Raw genomic sequence first — 24,867 nt, 5'->3', positions numbered from 1 at the left:
CAAATTAGGAAATTGAGGCTCTTTCAAAGCAAACTTCTAGAATACTGGAAACTGTGTAAATTTTGGCACAAGGCTGGAGGATGGATTGGAAGGAAGTGGAAGATAGTTTTCATGATAAAAGCAGAAATATAGCATTTCTTGAAATAACTGCTCTATTGAGATATAAGTCATATACCATCAAATTCATCCTTTTAAAATGAACAATTCAGCAGTCTGTAGTATGTTCACAAAGATTTTCAACCATCACTACTAGTTCCAGAACATTTCATCACCCTAGAAAGAGATCCCCGGCCATTGTAGTCACTGCCCATTCCACGTCCTTTCAACCCCTAAAGCCCATTTATCTTCTCTGTTTCTTTGAATTTACCCTATTGTATGTTTCATACAGATACAGTCGTTCAATATGTGGCCTCTTGTGTCTGATCTCTTTCACCTACATCGTAATGTTTTCAGGTTTCATTCACAGTGTAATATGTATCATACTTCATTCTTTTCATGGGCAAATAATATTCCATTTTATGAATGTACTGCATTTTACTTATCCACAAATCAGTTAGCAGATGTTTGAGCAGTTTCCACCTTTTGGCTATTATGAATAGTGCTGCTGTGAACATTTGGACACAAGCTTTGTGTGGGTGGCTATACATCATTTCCCTTGGTATATACCTAGATATGGAATTACTGGGTTATATGGTAAATCTATGTGTGACTTTTGAGAAACTGCCAGAATAGGGCAGTTCTTTATTCTATTTGTTCCTTTATTGTTTACTCTACTATTCTATTTATACTATTTCCAAACTGGCTGCATCTTTTTATATTCCCAGCAGTGTAGGAAGTGTTCCACTTTCTCCACCTCCTCCCAATACTTGCTATTATCTGTTTTATTATTATTGTTGTTGTTATTATTATTATTATTATTATTATTAACGTTACTATTATTACCATTCTAGTGAATGAAGTGGCATCTCATTGTGGTTTTGATTTGCATTTGCCTGATGAATAATGATATTGAGCATCTTTTCTTGTGCTTATTAGACATTTGTACCTTCTTTGGAAAAATGTCTGTTCGCATTCTTTGCCCACTTAATTCGATTGCCTTTTTATTACTGAATTATATATTCTAGATATAACTCCCTTATCAGATATGTGATTTGCAAATATTTTCTCTTTCAGTGGATCATCACTTCACTTTCTTAATACTATCCTTTTAAGTAATGAAGTTTTAAAACTTTGATAAAGTCCAATTTAGCCATTTTTTCTTTTGTTGCTTATACTTTTAATTTTATATCCAAAAACAGATGCCTTATCCAAGATTGTGAAGATTACACTTACATTTTCTTTCAAAAGCCCATGATCCATATTGAGTTAATTGTTGTATATGGTGTGAGGTCAGTAGCCAACATCATGCTTTTGCATGTAAATATCTCATTGTGCCAGCACCATTAGCTGAAGACTGTTCTTTCCCGCATTGAATCGGCTTGGCAACCATGTCAAAAATCAATTCACTGTAAATGTAAGGCTCTCAATTCTATTCCACTGATCGACATGTCTGACCTTATTCCAGTACCACACTGCCTTGGTTACTGAAGCTTTGTAGTAAGTTTTGAAATTGGGAAGCGAGAATCTCCCAGCTTTGTTTTTCTCTTTCGAGATCACTTTGGATATTCTGGGTCCCTTGCATTTCTATATAAAGTTTAGTATCAGCTTGTCTTTTTCTAGGGGAAAAAAGCACTTATGATTTTGAATGGGATTGCATTTAATCTGTAGATCATTTTTGGAAGTTTTGCCACTCTAACAATATTAAGTATTCCAGTCCATGAGCCGTGAATACCTTTCCATTTATTAGGTCTTCAATAATTGCTTTCAATGATTTTTATAGTTTTCAGTGTATAAGTCTTGCATTACTTTTGTTAAATGTAGTCCTAAGTATTTTTTTTTGATGCTATTGTAAATGGAATTGCTTTTTTGGTAATATTGTGATTTATAATATGAAACACGTATTTGGTCTTCATCCTCATTCCTGGCACACAGCTCTCCAAACCCTTGTAATTTCCTAAGAGAGTAGAACAATAGGGGCATCTTTAGTTATAATATTTGGGTTTTGCCCTCAGTTCCTGAAATGGCTTCAGAGAGATAAGGGTGAAATGGATATCTTTATTACTGAAGAGTAACTTCTTGTCTCACACAGGAAAGAATTCAAGAGCCAGCCACAGTAAAGTGCAAGCAAATTTATTTAGAGAGACACCCATTTCATAGGCAGAATGTGGTCTGTCTCAGAAGGGAGAGTGGCCCCAGGGTGCTAGGGTGGATATTTTTATGGGCTGGGTAATTTCAGATGCTAACAAGTAGAAGAATTATTCCAAATGTTTTGAGGAAGGGGGCGGAGATTTCTAGGAATTGGGCCCCCACTCACTTTTGGCCATTTATGGTCAGTCTGGGAACTGTCATGGCACTGGTAGGTGTGTCATTTAGCATGCTAATTGTATTACAATGAGCCTATAATGAGGCTCAAGGTCTATTGGAAGTCGAATCGTCTGCCATCTTGGGCCTAGTTGGTTCTAGTCAGTTTATGTTGTATCCTCAAAGGCTATGTCATTCTTTTAACAGCTGTGTCCTGCCCCCTTCCCTCCTGTCTCATCTTGTTATTCATAACAAGCCCCTTTCAACCATACCTGAGTTTATATTAATGAGGGGACTTTTGGAAAGCCCTTTGGTGGGGCCTGGTTGTGTGGAGAACCAACCATGAATAGAGGGCTACAACTGTCAGTCCTACCTCCCACCCTCTAGAGGGGGAAGAGGGACTGGAGGTTGAATCAGTCAGCAATGTCCAGTGATTTAACCAATGATGCCTATGCCATGAAGCCTCCATAAAATTCCCAAAAGTGTGGTTAGAGAGCTTCCAAGTTGGTGAACATGCAAAGGTGCTGGGAAAGTGGCAAGCTCACGGCTGGTATGGAAGCTCCACACCCCTACCCACATACCTTGCCCTGTGCATTTCTTCCACCTGGCTGTTCCTAAGTTGTGTTCTTTTATAATAAGTGGGTAATCTAGTAAGTAAAGTGTTTCCCTGGGTTCTGTGAGCCACCCTAACAAATTAATCTAACCCAAGGAGGAGGTTTTGGTAACCTGTGATCTATAGCCAGTTGGGCAGAAGCACAAGTAACCACCTGGACATGCAATTGGCATCTGAAATATGGGGGGTCAGGGCCATACTGATGGAATGAACCCTTAACCTGTGGAATCTGATACTATCTCCAGGTAGGTAGTGTCAGAATTGAGTTAAATTGTAGGTCACCCAGCTGGTGTCACAGATCTGTTTGGTGTGGGGAAGCCCCACACTCACATTTGGTGACCAGAAGTATCAGATAGTGTGGTAGTAGTATGAGAGGAAAGGCGACACACTGGAGTGTGTTCTTAATTCACTTTTTGGACAGTTCACTACTCATGTATAGAAACACAATTGATTTTGTATCTTATATCCTGCAACCCTGCTGAACTCATTTATTAGAGCTAATAATTTTTACTAGATTGGATTCTTTAGGGTTTTTTATATACAAGATCATGTCATCTGCAAAAAAGAAAAAGATATTTTTACTTCTTTCCTATCTGAAAACCTTCTATTTCTTTTTCTTGCTTAATTTCTTGACTAGAACCTCCACTACAATTTTGAAAAGCAGTGGCAAGAGTTCTTACCTTGTTTCTGATCTTAGAGGAAAGCTTTCATTATTTCACCATTAAATATGATGTTTGCTGTGGGTTTTCTATAGAAGACCTTTAGTAGATTGAAGACATCCCCTTCTATTCCTAGTTTGTTGAGTATTTTTATCATGAAAGCACATTAGGTTTTGTCAAATGTTTCTTCTGCATCTCTTGAGGGAATTCTGTAGTTTTTGTCCTGTATTCTATTGGTATGATGTATTACATGTATTGATTTTCATCTGTTAAACCATTTTTGTATTCTTGGGATAAATCCTACTTGATCATGTGCGTGATACTTTTCACGTTGCTAGTTCAGTTTGCTAGTGCTTTGTTGAGGACTTTTCCATCAATATTTAAGAGATATTGGCTTGTAGCTTTCTTTTACTTCAGTGTCTGCCTGGTTTTGATATCAGCGCAGTAACGACTTCATTGACTGAGTTATGAAGTTTTCCCGCTCTTTCTATTTTTTGGAGGAAAGTTTGTGAATCATTTGTGTTAATTCTTTCCTCAAGATTTGTTAGAATTCATCCATGAAGTGATCTAGGCCTTAGCTTTTCTGTACATGGGAAGGCTTTTTAATTAATAATTTAATATCTTTACATATTATAGATTTATTTAGATCACCTATTTATTCTTGAGTCATTTTAAGTAACTTGTAACTTTCTAGGAAATTGGTCATTTTTGTCTGTGTTCTCTAATTTGTTGACATACAATTGTTCATAGTATTTGCTTATCATCCTTTGCATTTCTGTAAGATTGGCAGTGATGCCTGGTCTTTCATTCCTGATTTTAGTCATTTCAGTCTTTCTTTTTCTCTTGCTCAGTCTAGCTAAAGGCTTGTCAGCTTTACTGGTCTTTAAAGAACCAACCTTTTGTTTCCTTGATTTTCTTTAATGCTTTTTAATTCTGTTTTACATTAATTGCCACTGTAGTCTTTATTATTAAAAAAAAAGATACTTTTTGTCTCTAATAACTATTTTTGTCTTGAAGTCTATTTTGCCTGGTATTAATACAACCATTCCCTCTCTTTTGGGTACTGTTTATATGTAATATATTTTTCCAGCCTTTTACTTAAACCTATTTGTTGTCTTTGAATGTAAAGTACGTCTTTTGTAGTGTATAGTTGGATTGAGGTTTTTCCTCCGCTTTTCCAACCTCTGCTTTTTTATTGACTTTTCATTCCATTTACGTTTAAATAATTATTAATAAGACAGGATATCATTTGTCCTTTTGCTGTTTTTTTTTTTTCAATATGCCTTAGGGACTTTTTGTTCTTCTGTCCCTTCTTTTGTGTTAAATAGATATTTTCTAGCATAAAACATTCCCTTGCTCTCTCACTCTCTCTCTCTCACTCTGTCTCTGAGGAGAGACAGACAGACAGAGGGAGAGATGTAAAAATATAGAGATATATATACACACTTACGTACATATGTGTATGTGTGTTTTACCTTTTTTCTTAGTGGTTGGCCTGAGGATAATAAGATCTTAACATAAAACAACCTAGTTTAGATTAACACCCTGCATTTTTATAGCACGTTCTCATTTACATTTCTTTATTTAATTCTCAGAAAGGAGAAAATAAAAACTTGTGGTGCTTCTCTAGGAGCAAATTATAGCCACTTGAGAGAAATCCCTTTCTGCTTCCCAGAGTATAGCTTTTCAGGATGATCATAATACTTTTGTATGGATTCGCCAACTTCCAAAGTGCATTCACATACATCAGTGATTCTCAAAGTGTGGCCTAAGGATCCCTGAGTTTTCCTGAAACATTTTCAGGGGTCCCCAAAGGTAAAACTCTTTTCATAATAAGACCAAGATGTTACTTACCCTTTTAACCTCTCATTCTTTCACAAGAGTCCAGTAGAGTTTTATAGAAGTTACATAGCATGTGATATCATAACAGATCGAATGCAGAAGCAGGTACAAGAATTTACTGTCTCTATGAAGTCAAGCATTAAAGAGGTTTGCAAAACTAAAAGAATGTCTTTCTCTCTAAGTTGTTTTTGAGAATATGGTGGTATCTCATAAAATGTGTTCTTTATGCTAATATAAAATAGTTTATTACTATTAATTTTAAATAAGTTATTTGTTTTAATTTCTCAGTTTTAATTTATAATATGGTAAATATAGACAGATATAACACATGTAAACAAAAACTTGTTTGGGTTCTTGATAAATTTTAAGAGTATAAAGGGGTCCTGAAAACAAAAATTTCGGAGAAGCTGCCGACAGATTATCTAACTTAACCATCACAACAGCACCATGTGAAAAATCAGACGCGTTCAGTCCCTTAACACTATGGCTCCTTGGATGAGAAAACTGAGACTATGGGCCTGAGACTATGCCTGGGAGGACTGGCTTTGATGAGAATGTGGTCAGTGATTCTAAGGCCAGCACCAAAATGGTTAACTGGAATGACTGAATAGACACTATCTAGGAGTTATGACCTCTGGATGGCCATTGACAAGGTTGACCTCTCCCATGCTTTGAATGCTCTCCCTGCCTTGGTTGCCATGACGCTATGTTTCTAGTTTTGCAAATGGCTTCTCTTCTTCAACTTGCCCCTTAGCTATGGCTATTACCCAACAGTCTATCCTCAACTCTCTTCTAGTCTCACCCCATGGTCTCCCTGGATGATCTCACCCACCATTACATAAGATATTTCCCAAATGGGTCTCTCTAGCTTAAAATCTGTCCCTTGAGTTTCAAAGCTAAGTACTGAATGTGTCTACCTGGACATTCCTCAGATGTTTCAAACTCATATGCTCAAACTTCCCTAATCACTAGGCATTCAATATACTGTTCTAGGCACAAGTAATGGAACAGGGAACAAAACATAGTGCCTTGTCTTAAGGAAAGAGCAATCTAGTAGAGATGATCATTTTGTCCAAAACCAACTTCTGAATTTTGGATCTGGCTATTGTTATCCACATTGGCCCAGTTACCCAAGACTTCTCCTTCTTCCCCATCCCCTCCATCCAGTGAGTTACCAGGTTTTATGCATTCTATTTCTGCAATGTCTTTCGAGCCTTCACTTCTCTCCATCACTACTGCAGCTTCCTCAGATGAAGTATTCCTCATCTGTCTTATGAACTATCGCCATAATCTCCAAGCCAGTCTCCTGGGCTCCTGTCTCATCCTCATCAAATTCCTCCTTTACACTGCTGCCTGGGTGATCATTTCATAACCTCAGATCTGCTTTCCTTGGTACCATGCTAAAACTTCAATGGCTCCCTCTTCCCTATAAAACAAAACCTGAACTCACTAGCCTGATTTGCAAGGTTCTCTAGGAACTGACCTTTGCTTCACTTCCAGTTGCTTCTCTGAATGTATCCAAGAATTCCAAATGGTGTTTCTGATGGCAAATATGCCCTCCCTAATCACCTGGTCAGCCTTCATGACCCTTCAAGTATCTTCTCCTCTGTTAAAATGTGGATGAACTTCCCATGAAGTCTTAGTAATTCTCTCTTTTGGTCTACCACTGTATCTTGTACACGTTTCTGTTCATTGTAGTATTTATCACAATGTATTATCATATTTCTTATTTCCCTGGCTATCTCCCCCTCTGGACAGAACACTTTGATGGCAGGAACTTACTCACCTTGGTATCACCAGTCCAGGTGCATTGCCTGGCATAGAGTGGGTATTAAATACATATTTATTGACTTAATGTTGAAGGCCTGTAAAATATGGATCACATCCAAATTTTTCCCCATTTTCTAAATTTACAATTCCCTTCCCATTTTCCACCCAATCACCCAAACCAAAAACCTGGGTATCTCTATTAATAAGCACCACACTCTTCCTTATCCCCTATAGCCAGAGTCACTGAGCCCAACTTACTCTGTCTCTGTAATCTCTCTCCAGTTTGTCAGTTGCCCTCTGGCACCACCTTTGAAAAAGTCACCTATCCCTTATGAACACTGCAGCCATATTTTCAACCTCCAAAATTAGGACATGGACTTTCCATGACACCACCAGATACGAGGTATTCTGAGAAACAGATGTAAGTTCTGAAAAAGTGGAGTTCTTTAAATGTTTCCATGATTTCCAAGGACAGCAGTAGAGAATATTTGAAATCAGAATGCTATTAAGAATTCAGGCTGGCCAGTCATTTAGCCTTGATAATAAGGTTCCTGGGCCTCTGCTTTAAGAGTCTCAGACCTTAAGCTATTATTTATCATCTGAATGACAAAGGACAAACGTACAGGCAAGAATAATTAAAAACACAATGTTGTAAATACCAGAGAAGCAAGAAGGTAACTGAGGAGAGAAATACAGAGGAGATGTGACCTGAGCTGGGCTTTTAGGTCCTTGTAACAGAGGTGTGCCAGCTACCACCTGAAGCTGCCCACGTGGAAACACCCCAGCTCCAGTCCCCACTGATGGAATTGGATCCTTGTCTACCAGCCACGGTTGACTGACCAAAGAAAGTTGACTCAAGGCCAGTTCTTCCTTGAACACTCCTGCATCTCTGTCTCGGACCAGCATAAAAAGATGAGCTGTTCTAATTCCCTTCCGGAATGGAACATCTGGCAACACAGGCAGTTGCTAAAAGACTTGCCGCGGGCATTAGCTTCAGGTAAAGGTAGGGCTGGAGGTTTCAGGGCAAATCAGAGCCAGAGTAGACAGAACCAGCTGTCAGTAGAAGAACCAACGATCAAGGGAAGCGGCAAAAGCAAAGGAAAAGAGAGACCTTGCACCTGAGACAAGAGTGGTGGAGCAGCCTGTCCCGGAAGCCACCTCGGAACTTAAAGTCTTGCCTTTTCCAGTCCAAATCTATATGGGTAGCCTACCAGCTACTCCTTAACCTTCCTTTCCTGGTGATTTTTTAAAATGCTGTTCCTTGCAACGTGAGAGCTAAACTGAAACACATTCAACCAAGCAGAGTGGAGGGGAAGAGAATTTCAGGAGCCCAGGTCAGCATGGATGGAGGCACAGAGATTGAATTTCTCATGGACTACTCAGGGATGGGTGGAGAGGGATTTTTTGGGGTTTTTTTTGTTGTTGTTGTTTTGTTTTGTTTTGTTTTGTTTTAACGTGGGAGATAAAAGTGACTGGAACTTCTTGAATTTTAAACAAGCCAAACTGGTATCTGGTAAATGAATGTAGGCTAAGGCCAGAAAATATATGCCTTTGAATAACAGGATCGAGACTTTAGACTTGATGCCACAGGCAACAGAAAACCCCAGCAGTTTGGAACAGGAAAGTGATACCATTGGTCTGGTACTTGCAAATCAGGACGTTCTTGGAAGACATTCCCTTCACCAACACTGAAGCATGCTTGCCTGGTCCCGCCATGATGGACTGAACACGTGTGGGTAACGTATGGCCAAGAGCAGTGGTTGGGAGGCAGAACTACTGATCAGGATGGCTGGAGGGAGGCAGACAGCCTAGAAGCTAGGAAAGAGAGCCAGAGACCCCCAGCCTGGCACACAGCTATGGGAAATGCTGTGACGCTTCCTGACGGACCAGCGATAGCTATAAGATCAGTGAATGCCACCTCCATGTGCAAACCCATGCATGCTCAGTTCTAAATGGGCCCATTATGACAAGGACTGCTGGGCCCTTTATGGACTTCCATGTGGAACCCAGATGTCAGCTGTCCCCTCATCCTTTCAACCAGGCATTTGCAGCAGCTGTCCGTTTCACACCACGTCAGCATGGACTTAGGTCTCAGCAGCTCCCCCCTCAAATCCACTCACATCATGTTAATGAACAGCGGAGACTCTCCCGACAGTTTCATGCGTATTTGCATGGCACAGCCCACAGCAAACAGTTAAAAAGAAGAAACAACCAGGGATCATGTTCTGTAAAGCCCTCCTTCGCTGGACAGCCACCAGGGGTCTCTTTTTCAACCCATCCCCCTGGTCTAGTCTCCTGGGTCCTCTTTCTCCTTCCCAGATTCCTCCTGCTCTGTTATGCAGAGTCATTCTGTTCTGCCTGAGCTGCCATTCCCCCAATTTGCATACTCAAGCCTAAGAGTTCGCAGGACCCACCTCCCTGAAATGACAATTGAGGTTATAAACAAAGCATCTGTTGTTGCACAAACACAGCAATAAGCATATGGATTAGTAGTTTCCAACCTGGCACCAGCTGTGTTTCCTCGGGCCCCATCACTTCGCTCTCTGGGCTTTTGTTTCTTTCTTTCATCTAAAAGGCATAGGGGGTGCAGTCTGGGTGAATCCCATCTGCAGCCCAGCTCTCGGTTTGGTCCTCTGGGTAAGAGTAAAATGAAAAGACCAGGGTTGGGGGGTGTAAAGAAGCCAGCTGTATAAACTGGGCCTTGTGTTGAGGGATTGGCTGCCGTAGTTGGATATGGGGATACTAGGGGCTAGGGTAGAAAGGATAGGGAGGATGGGGTCAGGCAGAGTCCCGGTGGCAGGGAGAGTGAGGTGTGGGGCTGCCAGCCTCCGGCAGGCAGGATGCTACCCAAATGCAGAGCACGGAGGAGAGATGACTTTGTCTCCGCAGCCACCCACGCTCTGACTGCATTAAGGCTCACACTGGGCCCACGATGACTTTTTGATGAAGTGGACGCAGCATCCTGCAGTGAGCAACAGTCGCAGGGAAGAGAAAAGCTCAGCAGAAAGCACCCCCAGCTTTCCAATATGCTCTTCTCTCATCTGCTTTCTTTTTAAAGTGCGTTTTCTGGATGCCGATTTCATTCTAAGCTATCTATAGCTTCTCAGTAAGCGAGAATGGGGGAAAATCCAACAGCAGTGACAGCCAAGAGGTCAGTTTCTGTGGGAACACCTATGCATGTCTACTGTACTGGGCAAGAACGGAACAAAGTCGCTTTTATCTCCAGCTTTCCAAAAGCCTTTGTGTGCTTTAGAAGCTGGTTATTATTGCATTATTAAAGCCCCAGTGAGCCAGAGCCAAGGCATGGATACGCCAGAGCTGTCCCAGGCAGCTTCAGCTAGTTCAGACTTCTCATCCTGTGACCTAACCTGACTCCTAGCTTGCCATCCATAGCATCCCAGGGAGGAGGGAGCAGGAGGGAGAGGCCAGGCCCTTGGAGAAGGTGCCTTGGGCTTCTAACCAAACTGGTCTGTCCAGTTCTCAGGAATCATTTCGAGCATAATCCATTTTGCCAATATTGTGTTTCTTAAAGCACCCGCAGTGTAAACTGGGGAAGAACTATTGCGTAAGGACATACATATCTGAAACCAGATTTTCCCAGGTTTCAGCCAGCAGGCTGTGCAGAGGTGGTTGGGAGGGCAAGGTGTTCAGCTTTATGTGTGTCACTGGGGGCGGGGGGTTGGGCTGGGGCATAATTTGCTGAGTACAGATTTGCTCTAGTTTGTCACAGATGCCTACTCACCTGTGCGCCTTGTCTTCCATCCCAACCCCTCCTCTCACAGAGGAGAAGAGGAAGCCCAAAGAGGCAAAGGTGACTTGTCCAAGGTCACACAGTGACTCGGTGTCCTGCTGTGATATCCACAGCCTGGACACCTGCTGAGCATGCGTGGTGCTCATTCTCCAGACCTGCAGGCACAGATGCCCTTTCAACAACAGTGTCAGTTTCACCTTGGTGTTTGGGCAGCTAAGCCCCTAGAAGGCACAGACTGTCTATTTCAAGGGGCCTTGTGTGGCGTGCAGCAAGGCTCAGACACGGGTTGGAGCTTATGCTTCTGGACAAACCCTGAAAAAAATGATCAATGTCACATCCTCCTGATTAGGTCTAGTGCAAGTATTCTCAAGTAAATACAGGGAAAATGGTCCAGCTGGAGAGGGTGCAGAATGAGAGAAAGTCAGAGAGCTGCCATGGATGGTTGTGCAGTCCACGCACTCCACAAGAAGCCTGGATGAAGGACCAAGCAGTGGCCAAAATCCAGCTGCCTTCCACTAACCGGGCACTACCCTGGCAAAATGTTTCTCATCTTTTCAGTTTCATCAAAACTTCACCTTTGGGTAGAAAAGCTTCCCTCTCTGCCAGCCCTTCCTCTGTCCTTCCCTTTTACCTCATTCCTGTTTAGTAAAAGTTGCACCTTTTTTTTGTTTTGTTTTTTCAGGTTCACTTTTTAAGCTATAATCCTCAAACTAGTTCTGCTCACATCGCACTGTTTGAAGCCACTGAGCCCATCTTCACTTGAGCCCAATCCACTTCCTGGGCATGGTCTTCCCATGATGCATCTGGCCACCTCTGTTCATGTGTCACTTCCTCCAGGAAGCCTTCCCTGACCATTACCTTTTCCCTTCACACATCTATCGTCCACAACATCCTAGGCACATGTATGGGAGCTTTCAATACATTGTGGAATGATCTATTCATAAGCCCATCTTCCCCTTAGAACTGCCCTGGCCAGTGTAGTAGCCACCAGCATATGTAGCTATTGAGCATTTAAACTGGTCTAGTCTGAATGGAAATGTGTTGTAAATGTAAGATATATACCAGATGATGTAAAGTATCTCATTGATAATTTGTATATTGATTGCATACTGAAATGACAATAGGCTAGATATATTGGATTAAGTTAAATGGCTGATTAAAATGAATTCCACCTGTTTCTTTTTATTTTTTAATGTGGCTAGTAGAAAATTTAATTTACATGTGTGTCTTGCATTATATTTCTGTTGGACAGCACTGCTTAGATCATAAACCTCTTGGGGTCAGAGACCATGTCTTATTTAACTTTGTACCCCTAGACCTGATGCTGACACACATTTGGGTGCTGAGAAGTAGCAATACAGTTGTCACTGTGTATTGTCACTGTCATTAGCCAATGTTTGTCTTTACCAGGATGCTTGTCTGCCCTGAGCACAGAGACGGTGCCCCACCTATCACAGTGCTTGGCAAGAGGCAAATGCAGAAAAGAAGAATGAGGTAAAGAAAATATTTTAGCTAAATATGTAAGAAGGGTTTCTTTTAATTTAATCTTGCTTTATTTCTACAGGGGGACTAGAGACATGATAAGGAAACTTAGTATGTGGGAAAAAGCCAAGTAGCTGGTTGGACGTTTCTGTTAAGACAGAGGAAGTAAGTGGGGGAGGAGGTAGTGCAGCTGCGCCCCCGTGGCCAGCCCAGCAGTCTGTTAGATGAGGGGCAAACGTCCTTAAAAGTCAGAGATTAGATGGGGGGAGGGTCTAGCTCAGTGGTAGGGCGTGTGCTTAGCACGCACAGCATGAGGTCTGGGTTCAGTCCCCAGTACCTCCATTAAAACATACAAACAAACAAAGTCAGTGATTAGAAAAACCGTTCTGGGCTATGCAAATAAACACAGGACAAAGGACACAGAATATAGAGACTAATATTCACAATGACATCATTTAATAACTTAGCCTGTCCTCTTTGGTATTGATCAGTGTGCTGTTAATTCAAATTTTAAAAATCTGTAAACTTTTTTTTGACTATGGAAATCAAACTGGCTCATTGTAAGAAAAAAAAAATTTTTTTTTAAGCCAAAACCTTGTGGAGGGGGACAGGATATAGCTCAGTGCACAAGGTCCTGGGTTCAATCCCCAGTACCTCCATTAAAAAAAAAAAAAAAAAAAAAAAAAGCCAAAACCTCACAATTACATTGAAACTTTTAAAATGAAAAGTGAAAGTCCTCTGTGACCCACTCCACAGAAAAACCCAATAACCACTAATAACGAGTTGGTCTTCTTCCTTCTAGGCTTTTCCATCATTCAGATACTTTCTTTGCTCAACTTTTTCCCCCCCATAAATCAGATTCTGTTCTAAATATCATCCTGCAACTTACTTTTCAAATGTATAGGTATACTGTCAACATCCCCCCCCCCACACCATGTCAGTATATAAAAATCTATCTGTTCTTTTTAGCTGGAGCAGATTGTTCCAATTATTGAAATAACCCCCTTGTGTCTGGACACCAACAATAAGGACACTTTTTTGCTCTTGCAAACAGGCTGCAGCAAACATCCTCAGACATGTCTTTGCAACTGTTGTGTTTCTATAGGAACAAAAACAGTTTCATTTCTGTCCTAATGAAGACTGTGCTGCTAATCAGAATAGGACCACCCACATTAAAAACAACAACAACAGATTGGGGTTTGGGGGGGTGCAAGGAGGAGTTGTTGGTGGTAATGGGGGATGTTGAGGCTTGGTTTCAGTTTTTTGTAGGAATGAAAGAACAGTCTGCTTAGCACAAATCTCATTTTCTAGCTCAAATTCTAATATTGTTACCTTTTTTAAAATTGAAATATAGTTGATTTAGTTACAATGTATTTATTTCTGGTGTGCAGCATAGTGATTCAGTTATATATATATTTCTTTTCATTATAGGCTATTACAAGCTATTGAATTTAGTTTCCTGCACTGTACATAAAACTGTTACTTTAAAACTTAATCTGAAAGTTCAGTTTTGGATCAGCCTTTGTGAAATTCAAGAATATTCTCTTACCTGTATCCCAGAAGAACTGTAATTGGATACATCCTTGGGTCTGGCATTCACTGGGTCAGTTTCCACTTTTTCCTATTGAGGGACTTACAGGTTCTTTAGTTACACAGGTAACTGTGGTGTGAAATTCAAAACAACAGTATGTCTCCCATACTTTTGAGAAAGAAAACTTCGGATGGTAAACAGTGCCCTCAGGGTTTGTCCTGCCCCACAGGGTACACCTAGATGCCCTCCCGGATTTGCCTTATATAGGGCCAGTGTAGACCAGTCACTCGTCTCTCCTGTGAAATGGTGCCGTGTACTTTATCATCCTTGTCAGGAATAATGTGAAGCATCACTGCCAGGATTACAGATAATGTGTGTAAAGCACAAGAACAAGGTAACTAGTATTATTTTCAATGGAAACTACTAGGATTAAGTAACAAACGAGAAAGATAGAAGTAAAAGGTAGTGAGGAGAAAAGATCCAAGGCGTGTTAGTCGTCACTCTGGACAATTTCATTGCAGCAGCTTTGACACCTGTTGTCTCTGGTGCCGGGAACTAACGTCAATCATGGGGATGCTGTCTGCCGAGTTCTGTGTGAGGGATTTTACATACATCATCCTGCTGAATGCTTGAGACAAATTTGTGAAGTCATCTTTCCCCATTTTATAGATGGAAAAAACCAAGACCCAAGTTTAATGTCTAAATGGCTATCTCAGACTTATCGAAGGAGTAAGTGGTTAAGCTGGTGTTACAACTCAGAGCAGTTGTCCCCAAACCCACGCTTGTCTGGGTACCAGGCCACTGTCCACAGCATCTACTGCCTCACGAAGCCTTAACAGTTGCATATCTTCTGCACATCTTTCTCCACCTGACCCCACTCCGATCTGTGGCAGATCCAGGGCCTCCCTCTTGCCTTGTTTAATTCTCTACTGTATCAGTCAGGACTCTCTCAGCCACAACTGGCAGAAAGTCAAAGCAACCTGGCCTAAGCGCATTGACTCATGTACATGAAAAGTCCCAAGGTTGACTTGGGCGTCAGGTATGGCTGTACTCAGGGGCTCAGATAGTGTCAGTAAGCTCTGTCTATCTTCCCTGAGCCTCTGGGTTTTAGGACTGACTTTATTCTCAAAGGGCTTTCTTCTCCAGGTAGAAACCACAGTCCACGTCCCCCTTCCCCTTGCCCAAAAAGAGCACCCTACCTCCCTCTCAGCATCCATCTTGTGTGTCTGTCAAATGTTGGTGACAATTCATATGCCGATTTCTCAAACAATCACTGTGGCTGGAGGTATGGTGTATCCTGCAGGCCAGGCCTCCATCTCAGGCCCACCCCTTTGACAAGGGGATTGGGGGTCACCCTTACCTGAGTCACAAGGAATGATCCCCCACAGAACATAGGGTCAGTAATGAAAGGAAAGACAAAAGGAATCCTCAGTAGACCAGAGGCACAGATATCCTCTGCAGAATTCTTGTTTTTCACTCAGCAGTGGCTCATAAACCCTGTCTTTTGCCTGGGGAGGGGGGAGAACCTCATACTTTGGATATATAAGGATTCCATGATGGTTTCTTTTTTGCATATTTCTCTTGCATTATTATGTACAGTCTTCACAAGATGTATGCAATTCCCAACAGACATGGTGTATCCTGGCCCCTGTTTCCACCCAATTAGCATAACAGCACTGTCATTTTTGATGCTTTGGGCTGCAATTTGCAGAAAGCTTTAATCAAAATGGCTTCCACAATGAGGAAAGTCCTTGCCCACACATGAGGAAGGGCAGCTCCAGGTTGACTGAGTCCTTGGCTCAGATTCTCTCTCTATGTCTCTCTCTGCCACCCTCAAGGTGTCAGCTCTGTCCTCTGTGCTCCTGTCCAGCTTCCAGGATGGCCACATGGTCCTGGGTACCGCACCCAGATGTGGCAACATCCTGCAGGAGGAAAGACTCTGGCTGCCCTGTATTTCATTTGCCAGAACTGTCACTTAGTTACCTGGCCTGAGCTGTGCAATAGTTGTGGCAATTGAAGTTTACATTTTAGTTCACTAGAATTCGATAAAAGCCCAAGAACTTCAGTTACACTAGCCATATTTCCATGATCAGAGGCTCTTCTATGGGACACCTTCCTAAACCAATCACTGGCAAGGAGAATACAATTACTGTGGTTGTCAGGTAAAACATCGATAATGGAGCCCGTCATTGATTCTTACTAAGTTCCAGTTTTGTGCCTTGACTTTGCAGGGGGACTGGAAATGCAAGAAATGTGTGCTCTGGGCAGGGTGATGATAGACTCATACACAGACAACCACAATGACAAGTGGCTTTCATACATGCTAGAAGACGAGAACCAACCAAAGGGTTCTGGGTGTTTGGACAGATTGCTTCTGCCAGGGGACAACAGGCAAGGCCAGCCTGAGAGCATTTATGTGGCAGCAGTGCATAGGGTAGATTAGAGAGCTTACTTAAGAGGCTGTTGGCATAGTCCAGACAAGCAGAAATGAAGGTTAAGAAAGACTGGAAAACAGGAGACACAGGTCAGATGCATTGCCTTAAGAGTCTGAGTTCCCATATGTGGAATCCAAAAAAAAAAAGAAGGAAAAAAAAAGAAGACACTAATGAACTTATCTATAAAACAGAAACAGACTCACAGACATAGTAAACAATCTTATGGTTAGCAGGGGGGAAAGGGGATGGGAAGGGATAAATTGGGAATTCAAGATTTGCAAATATTAACTAGTATATATAAAATAGGTCAACAACAAGTGTGTTGTATCACACAGAGAATTATATTCAATATCTTGTAGGAACCTATAATGAAAAAGAATATGAAAACGAATATATGTACGTATATGAATGATTGAAACATGATGCTGTACACCAGAAATTGACACAAAGGAAACTGATTATACTTCAATTAAAAAAAAAAAAAAAGAACCTGAGTTCCATAGAAAGTTAAAAACCGGAGTGACTATAAAAAATCAGAATTTCAGAATATTTTAAAGAATTTTTTTTTTCCTTCAAGTTCATGTTGTAAAACAAACCATTAGGATAAACTGGAAAGGGACCACAGGACGACAGACCTCCGTGTGGGATCCAAGCCCTCCTTGAGAAGTTTACCTACAATGAGACTTTCTCCCTTTGGTCACCAGACTGCCTCCTGTATTAGTTGATGTTCATCGCGGTGTATGTTTGTTATGATGCAGTCGTCCAAATTGAGATTCAGATGTCATGTTTACATTGTAACAAGAGTGACAGGGTTTTAGTGATGCCATTTCAAGGGATGACTGGTTGCTTTTTCATGGGTGGCTTGACCCAGAAACAGTGGGCTGCCATGGACGGAAGATATGATGCCACCACGTTAGCACCAACTGATCTCTCTCCAGAGCAGCCCAAGGTAGCGGGACACCTCTTCTGGTATGTGCAACTGCAGTTGCTTCTGCTGGAAACTGCTGACGAAACTTTTGGCCCTCCCTTGACCAGGCCAGTTGGACTCCCTCCTTCTCAGTTTGCCCAGACAACACCCCCAGTCTCAACCTGGTAAGTATGTGCCACACCCAGTCCAGCTTGCTGAGAGCTGTAGCTCTTTCTCTTCCGTGAACTAGAGATCCCCCTTCACCATGAAGTCAATGAAGCTTAACCTTCAGATCCTCTCATTGGCATTGACCCCTTCCAAAGCCCTGGCAGGAGTCTCACGAGTGTGTTCACATGGTCTTAGGTTTTTGAAAAATTTGCAAAAGTAGTGCATTTTCATTGCAATGGATTAAGAATGCTGCTTCTTTTGCTCAGATTCCCATGCCATCACATATCTCTAGGTGGGGTAACACTGGAGGGACCCCAGGCATTTTTGGAATCCAGTAAAGGGGTAGATGAATGAAGGATAAGTTTAGTCTGGGTTTATGAGACGATGTTTGTGTGGGTCACAGTCACTTCCATATGTAGTTTTAGTACTGCCAGCTGTCCCAGAGAGGGATGACTTTCCCAAACATGCCTATCCGCCACTGTGCCAGCTCACCATCTTTGTTCTCACATACAGAGTCTGGGGTCACATGGAACTATGGACATGTCCTTTAGCCCCAGGTCCAGATATATAAAAAGAGTAGAGGAAAAATAAAGTTTGACATGTATTGATCCGGAGATAATATATGGAAATTCTTCCAAACATAAGGTATGGACTGTTAAGTGGATGATTCTGTTCTCACACCACCTAAATCAGACTAGAACTCCTCTCTTCTGTGATCAGGAAAATGCCTGACACCATACCGTATACAGTGACAAAGAAAATCAAATCCCTTGTGTTGTTATTTTTAATGGGCACTGTGAGAAATGGGATGCATGAGAATTTCTATAATCATAGGGTGTCCACTCCAAGCAGAACAACAAAAGCAAGTGTGTTCGAAATGGTTCATATGTGATAGAAACAAGAGACATTTATTCAAATTTGAATACAGTCATAAAAATGCATATGACACAAATAACGAGTTGGGAAGCTAAGAGAAAAAAGAATTTAGGTATCAAAAATAATTGTAAAAAATTGATTAACCATTCTGGGATCTTCCAAAAGGACAGAAATATCAAATTATCTTTTTCCTCCATTTAGGTGATGATATCACAAAACTGTTATCAAGTGAAGGGAATGAAACAGTTTACAAAGGATGTTTTTAAAAGAAAAACATTTTAAAGAAGTATGGTTAGTAAAAGGCACTAATAAGATTGATAACAAGAGTTAAAACTACTTTGTTATTTTTCTGGATTTATAATATTTGTGGTATCTATCAACTTAAAATTTGTTTTTATTGAGGTTTAGGTGATTTACAATGCTGTGTTAGTTTCTGGTATACAGCATGTTGATTCAGTTATACATATATATATATTCTTTTTCAGATTCTCTTTCATTATATGTTATTACAAGATACTGAATGCAGTTCCCTGTGCTACACAGTAGGACTGTGTTACCTGTTTTATATATAGTAGATTGTATCTGCTAATCTCAAACTCCTAATTTATCTCTCTCCCCAGTCTCCCCTTTGGTAACCATAAGTTTGTTTTCTGCCTGTGAGTTTCTTTCTGTTTTGTAAATAAGTTCATTTGTATCATTTTTTTAGATTCCACATATAAGTGACATCATATGATATTTGTCTTTCTCTGTCTGACTTACTTCACTTAGTATGATAATCTCTAGGTCCATCCATGTTGCTGCAAGTGGCATTATTTTATTCTTTTTATGGCTGAGTAGTATTCCATTGTATATATACCACACCTTCTTTATCCATTCACCTGTCAATGGACATTTAGGTTGCTTCCATGTCTTGGCTATTGTAAATAGTGCTGCTATGAACACTGGGGTGCATGTATCTTTTCAAATTAGAGTTTTGTCCAGATACACGCCCAGAAGTGGGATTGCTGGATCATATGGTAAGAATATTTCCAGTTTGTTAAGGAATCTCCATGCTGTTTTCCATAATGGCTACACCAAACTACACTCCCACCCGCAGTGTAAGAGGGGTCCCTTTTCTTCACACCCTCTCTAGCTTTTATCATTTGTGGGCTTTTTAATAATGGCCATTGTGACCAGTGTGAGGTGATACCTCACTGTAGTTTTGATTTACATTTCTCTGATAATTAGCAATTTTGAGCATTTTTTCATGTGCTTATTGGCTGTCTGAATGTTTTCTTTGGAAAAATGTTTATTTAGGTCTTCTGCCCATTTTTCAATTGGGTTTTTCAACTTTAAAAATTTTAACTTATTGTGATCCTTCTGTCAATTTAAATAAACATTTATATTTGTAATAATTTTTTTACTCATAATTTTTATTTTTTTTCTGACAGAGGATCCCCTAAATCAAAAAAGCTTCAGGCTCCCCACAAAACCTGAATACATGGCAGGTCAAGGGAGAGAGTGAGGAGCAGTAAAAGTTACTTTTATTTTACTCCTAGCCGAGGAGTCTGTGTTGCTGTGTAAGTTTCCACTCGAAGAAAATGGAATTTGTTCCCTTGGAACTGAAAAATTAGCTGCAGCCAGGCCAACAAAGGAGGCAGCGTGGAATGACAACAGACACTTGATTCGGGTTTAATTTTTGGCTTTCCAGTAGACTGAGAGAGCTTGGACATGTTACTTATCCTTGGAAGTCAGTCTCATCTGTAAAATGACAGATTTGGCTTAGATGAGCTGCAAGTTCCTTTCCAATGCTATTTCTGATTTTAACAGCTAAGAGTTGCTAAGTCAGGGTGCTCCATGACTTGCCTTGGAGCACACAAAGAAATGGCTCGTTAATTTTTAATTTGTAAGTGACTGCTGCGAAGTTTGTGGAACCCGATCATTCTCATAAGTAGGTTATGTATCCCTCATATATTAATTGCATTGTTCAATTATTTAATACATCCTTTCTTCATAACAGGGCAAAGGGAAATGTTTGCACTGCCCCTTCTACTCTGCGTAAGTGGAATCCAAAGCAAGTAAGTTTTACTGTTAAACCTATACCACCACCTTTATTTCTATATACTTTTTTAAGCTATCCTTATATATGCAATCCTATTTTATCTCCACCAAATTTTTAGAGGGCATATGGAGCAGGGGTAATTATCTCTGATGGGTTTGGAAACTGAGATGGAAAAAAGCTAAATCACTTTCCTGTTAGTTGACTAGAGGCAGAAACAACTGGTGGGGGAGGGTATATAGCTCAGTGGTAGGGTGAATGCTTAGCATGCTTGAGGTCCTGGGTTCAATCCCCAGTACCTCCATTAATAAATAAATAAATAAACCTAATTACCTCCCCCCACAAAAAAAAAATTAGAAAAAAAAAGAAACAACTGTGAAGGTCAATATGCAGTAATAAATGTCTGGGATGGAGTGGTGGACACTCTGGTTGCCGGTATACCAGATACTGGCATATTTTGGCCAAAAGCCCTCGGATTTCATGACAGTGAGAACGTGGGTGGTAACACAATGCCTATGCAATGCAAGGGCAATATTTCTGTTGGGGACAGATGTGGAATTCATTTTAAATATTAGAGGAAAGGCCGTTGAGACTAGCCAGTCCCTGAAGTTTAGTGGGACATTGTCCAGAAACCCCTGCCAGCCCCAGGGCACAGCTAAATGTGCTGGCCGAGCCACTAGCAACCGGCAGATAGCGCAGAGTCTGTAGAACAAGATAGCACGTCTGCACGCGGGGTGGCTGGCCTGCACCGGCTCCTTCTCCCCGACCTGTTCTCCACTGGGTGCCCGAGATTAGGCGGTTTATTCTGGGCAGCGTCGGAGAGGCCACACGAAGAGGACATAGGCACGTCCTGCAACTGTGCACCTCAGCACACGTGTACCTGTTCAGGGGCCTCTATTCAAATATTGATGGCCAGCAGCTTCGTCACCGAGGCTGCACAGCCACCCTTTCAGTGAAATAGGAGCTCCCTCTGAAGCAGGCTCGTGCAGACGAGAGCAGGGCGTCTGAGAAGTACCCCTATGGGAGCCCAGTCTGGGACAGATCCCGGGTGCGGGACAAGACCCTCTGAGATGAGTTTGGGATTGGTTGTCTTGCAATAGTTGCGGGCTATTTCCATGTATCCATACACATAAACCACAGAGACAGACGTCCTGAACACATTTTCGATGTGTAGGTGACACGGCACTGGACCCTGGGTCCGAGCCTATCAGTGAGCTGGCTGTGGACTGTCTGGGGTGTGTCCAGCCTGATTGTCCAATCGCCGTCCTCCATGACTACATCAGGCCACTGGAGACACTTGAAGTCACCAAATGCAATCAGAAGTTCAGCCCTTTTAGCCAAAATCAGATCCAAGTGTAAAGTGAGACTTGCAGTATCCGACTGGTGGTTCTGGCTTCTCAGAGTTTTTAACGGAGAACACATTTTGGTTTTATTAGCCACCCAAATGCTGCTTTGTAAGGATTCTTTCCACCTAACACTTAGTATCTCTGGTGAAATTGTTTTTGTGTGTGTTCCCTGTACATCTGTGTTATTTCCTGGCTTTTGTAAATCTATAGCTTCCAGAAATAAAGAAAGGGATGGAGTAGGAGAAGATAATTTATGCTTAATGAATGCCGTCTGGGACGGCAGGTCTGTACAATGTATATGTCTTTTATAGCTCCCTCCAACCTTAAGAGGTCAATATAGAATCCCCATTTTACAGATGAATAAACTGAGGCTTTTTAAATGTTCTGCAGTTTGCCCAAGTTTACACAGGGAGTAGATTCTGGCCTGCTCAGCCACTGAGACCCATCCATCTCCAAAGTGCACATCTGTGAGCCATGTTTACAACAGCTAACAATTTATCAACTCTAGGGACTCTTTGGCCCTCAACAAATGAAATCCATCTGCATTTGTGAGTTGCTTAAAGGTTCACAAGTCTGATATTTCACCACAGGAAGGCAGACTCATAAAATATTTCATGTGGTAAAGCTGCTAATAAAGGCAGGACCCTAAGAACTTGCAGTTAATTATTTTTCTAACTGTTCCTCACTATTAGTGGACCTCGATCACTATTTCACTAGCAGCATAAAGAATCTGGGAATTTAAATCAAAAACTTGATTTTCAAAATGTTTAAAAAAAAATACTTGCTTTTCTCCTGGACTGTCAGATGATCTTAGTTTTGTCATTTAACTTTGCTGTGCTCTACATTCCTTCTCTGTAAAATGGGCACAATAAATTATGCTAACGGTGTAATGAGACTATATACCTGAAAGCTCTTTGAAAAGATTATGTGGGTGTCTTGGCTTCTGTCTAAGTAATATTAGCAAGGTGTGAAATAGAGGCAGACTTGGATAATCACAGCTGGTGTTCATTGCGTATTTACTGCGCACAGGCACTATGCTAAGTGCCTTAGGGTCATTTCATTTAATCCTCCCGACACTATGAGATGAATACTAGTATTATCCCCATTTTACAGAGCGGAAAAACAGGCACAGACAAGTAAGAAACTTTCTAAGTTACACAGGTAGAAAGTGGCAGAGTCAGGTGGGATTCCAACCCAGTTAGTTTCCTTCCAGAGCCCGTGCTGTTAAGCACTACGTTATACTGTCTCCCAATTATAACAAAACGACACTCGGGGCATTTGTATAAACAACTAGGTTAATTATCAGAGAGTAACCATTTGACCTACACGTTCTTGCCAGAAGATTCCAGTTAAACCTATCCCTGACTAGGCTAGCATCCTGGAAGACAGCCTCGTTAGTCTCCAGCGCCAACAGGTAAGGTCTCTGTTCTGGGGGTTCCTGATCAGTCTCACCTCTTTCTTCCCTTCAACCATAATCACCCTCTGGGCTTTCCCTCTGCTGATTCTCAGTGTCCTGTGGTATCTACCCACACTGTTTCTCCTGCCTGAGACGTCCTTCCAGACCCCAGGATTAGACCCCACCCTTAAAGCTCCCTGAGCTGCCGTCTGTCCTGGCCAGGCCCCACCTAGTGAAATCCTTTACTTCTGCATCTATTTCCCTGTGACGTGCTTGTTGAGGGCTGCCCTGCTTTTTGGTCATCTTTGTATCTTTGGCACTGCATCCTGCCCACATTCAAATTTGTCCATGGCGAGTCTTTAAAAATTGTTAGACAATGGTACCTTGGATTGGATCCTGGAACGGGTGAAGGACATTAGAATGGAAAAACAGGCGGAATCCAAATAAAGCCTGTAGTTAGGTTAATAGTACTGCATCAGCTTTAATTTCCTAGTTTTGAAAAATGTAGCACTGTTGTATAAGATGTTTACATGAGAGGAAGCTGGGGAAGGTTACACGGGGACTCTCCAGACCATCTCTGCAACTCTTCTGTAGATCTAAAATTATTTCACAGTTTAAGAATCAATCTTTAGATGACTTTCAGCATTGTATTTAAGACCATCCTTTTGGAGTCAGACAGACCTGAGTTAAATCCTCACTAAACCATTTACTACATATACTGTGTGATCTCAGGTGAATCAAAGTCACATGGTCCCTCCGAACCCCATTGTTAAAGGGCCTGGGACTGTGGAAACAATACATGGTAGTTGGTTTTGAATGTTATATTCATAATATTTGAATAGCATATTCATAACACCTTTCATAATATTAACATATTATTATGACAATTTATCAAAAAAAATGGCCCAAGCTTTCTTTTTCAAACTTACTCCCGCTGCACAGCTCCCAATACCCCTACGCACCCTACGCTTAAGCCACAGACACTCGTCTGCTCCACAGGTGTGACCGGGTGTTCTGGCCACTGTTCCAGCTCAAGATTTATAACAAGGAATGAAACAGATAAAAATCTCCGCCACAAAGAGCTTACATTCTAGTGGAGAAAGACAGGCAATAAATTAGTAAAAGTTATAATGCTTCGGTTCTCAAAGTGAGTCCCAGACCAGCAACATCAGTATCACTAGGAACTTGTTAAAATGCTCGTTCTCGGGCCCCACCCCAGATCTCCTGAGTCCAAGGCCAGTTGTAAAGTTTCAACAAGTTCTCCAGGTGATTCTGGTTCGTTCTCTCATTTAAGAACCACTGATATGGTAGGTCAGTGATAAGCAGTGTTTTAGAGAAAACTTAAGCCGGAAATGGGGTGGTAGGCTACGGTAGGGAGAGGGGTAGGTTACAATTTTAAATAGGGTGGTGAAAAAAGCCTTACTCCAAAGGTGACATCTGCTCACAGACATAAAGGTGAGGGAGCAGGCCTCCAGGATATCCAGGGGGAGAGTGTTTTAGGCAGAAGGAATGGCAGGTGCAAAGGCACTGAGGCAGGAGCAGGCCTGGGGGCCTGTGCAAGGAACAGCAGGGAGGCCAGTGCAGCTGGCCTCAGGTGAACAAAGGGGAGAAAGTGGGAGGAGAAGTGGGAGAGTCATGGCACATCCAGCCTGC

At 41.6% G+C, this 24,867-nt stretch overlaps 1 protein-coding gene across 1 annotated transcript in view; it reads left to right on the top strand.

Moving 5' to 3' along the window:
• MAB21L3 (mab-21 like 3) overlaps positions 1 to 24,867 on the top strand; it is a 265,078-nt gene that overhangs the window by 192,584 nt on the left and 47,627 nt on the right. The window contains exons 11-13 of the mRNA XM_032486969.1: positions 12,446 to 12,529; positions 17,355 to 17,575; positions 20,434 to 20,491. The gene's annotated coding sequence lies outside the window, so the exon portion shown is untranslated. The remainder of the gene's footprint in view (positions 1 to 12,445; positions 12,530 to 17,354; positions 17,576 to 20,433; positions 20,492 to 24,867) is intronic.

The sequence above is a fragment of the Camelus ferus genome, chromosome 9, assembly GCF_009834535.1.
Source record: "Camelus ferus isolate YT-003-E chromosome 9, BCGSAC_Cfer_1.0, whole genome shotgun sequence".
Classification (NCBI taxonomy): Eukaryota; Metazoa; Chordata; class Mammalia; order Artiodactyla; family Camelidae; genus Camelus; species Camelus ferus.
The sequence above is the reverse complement of the archived record's forward strand: the minus strand, read 5'-3'. Positions and strand labels throughout refer to the sequence as shown.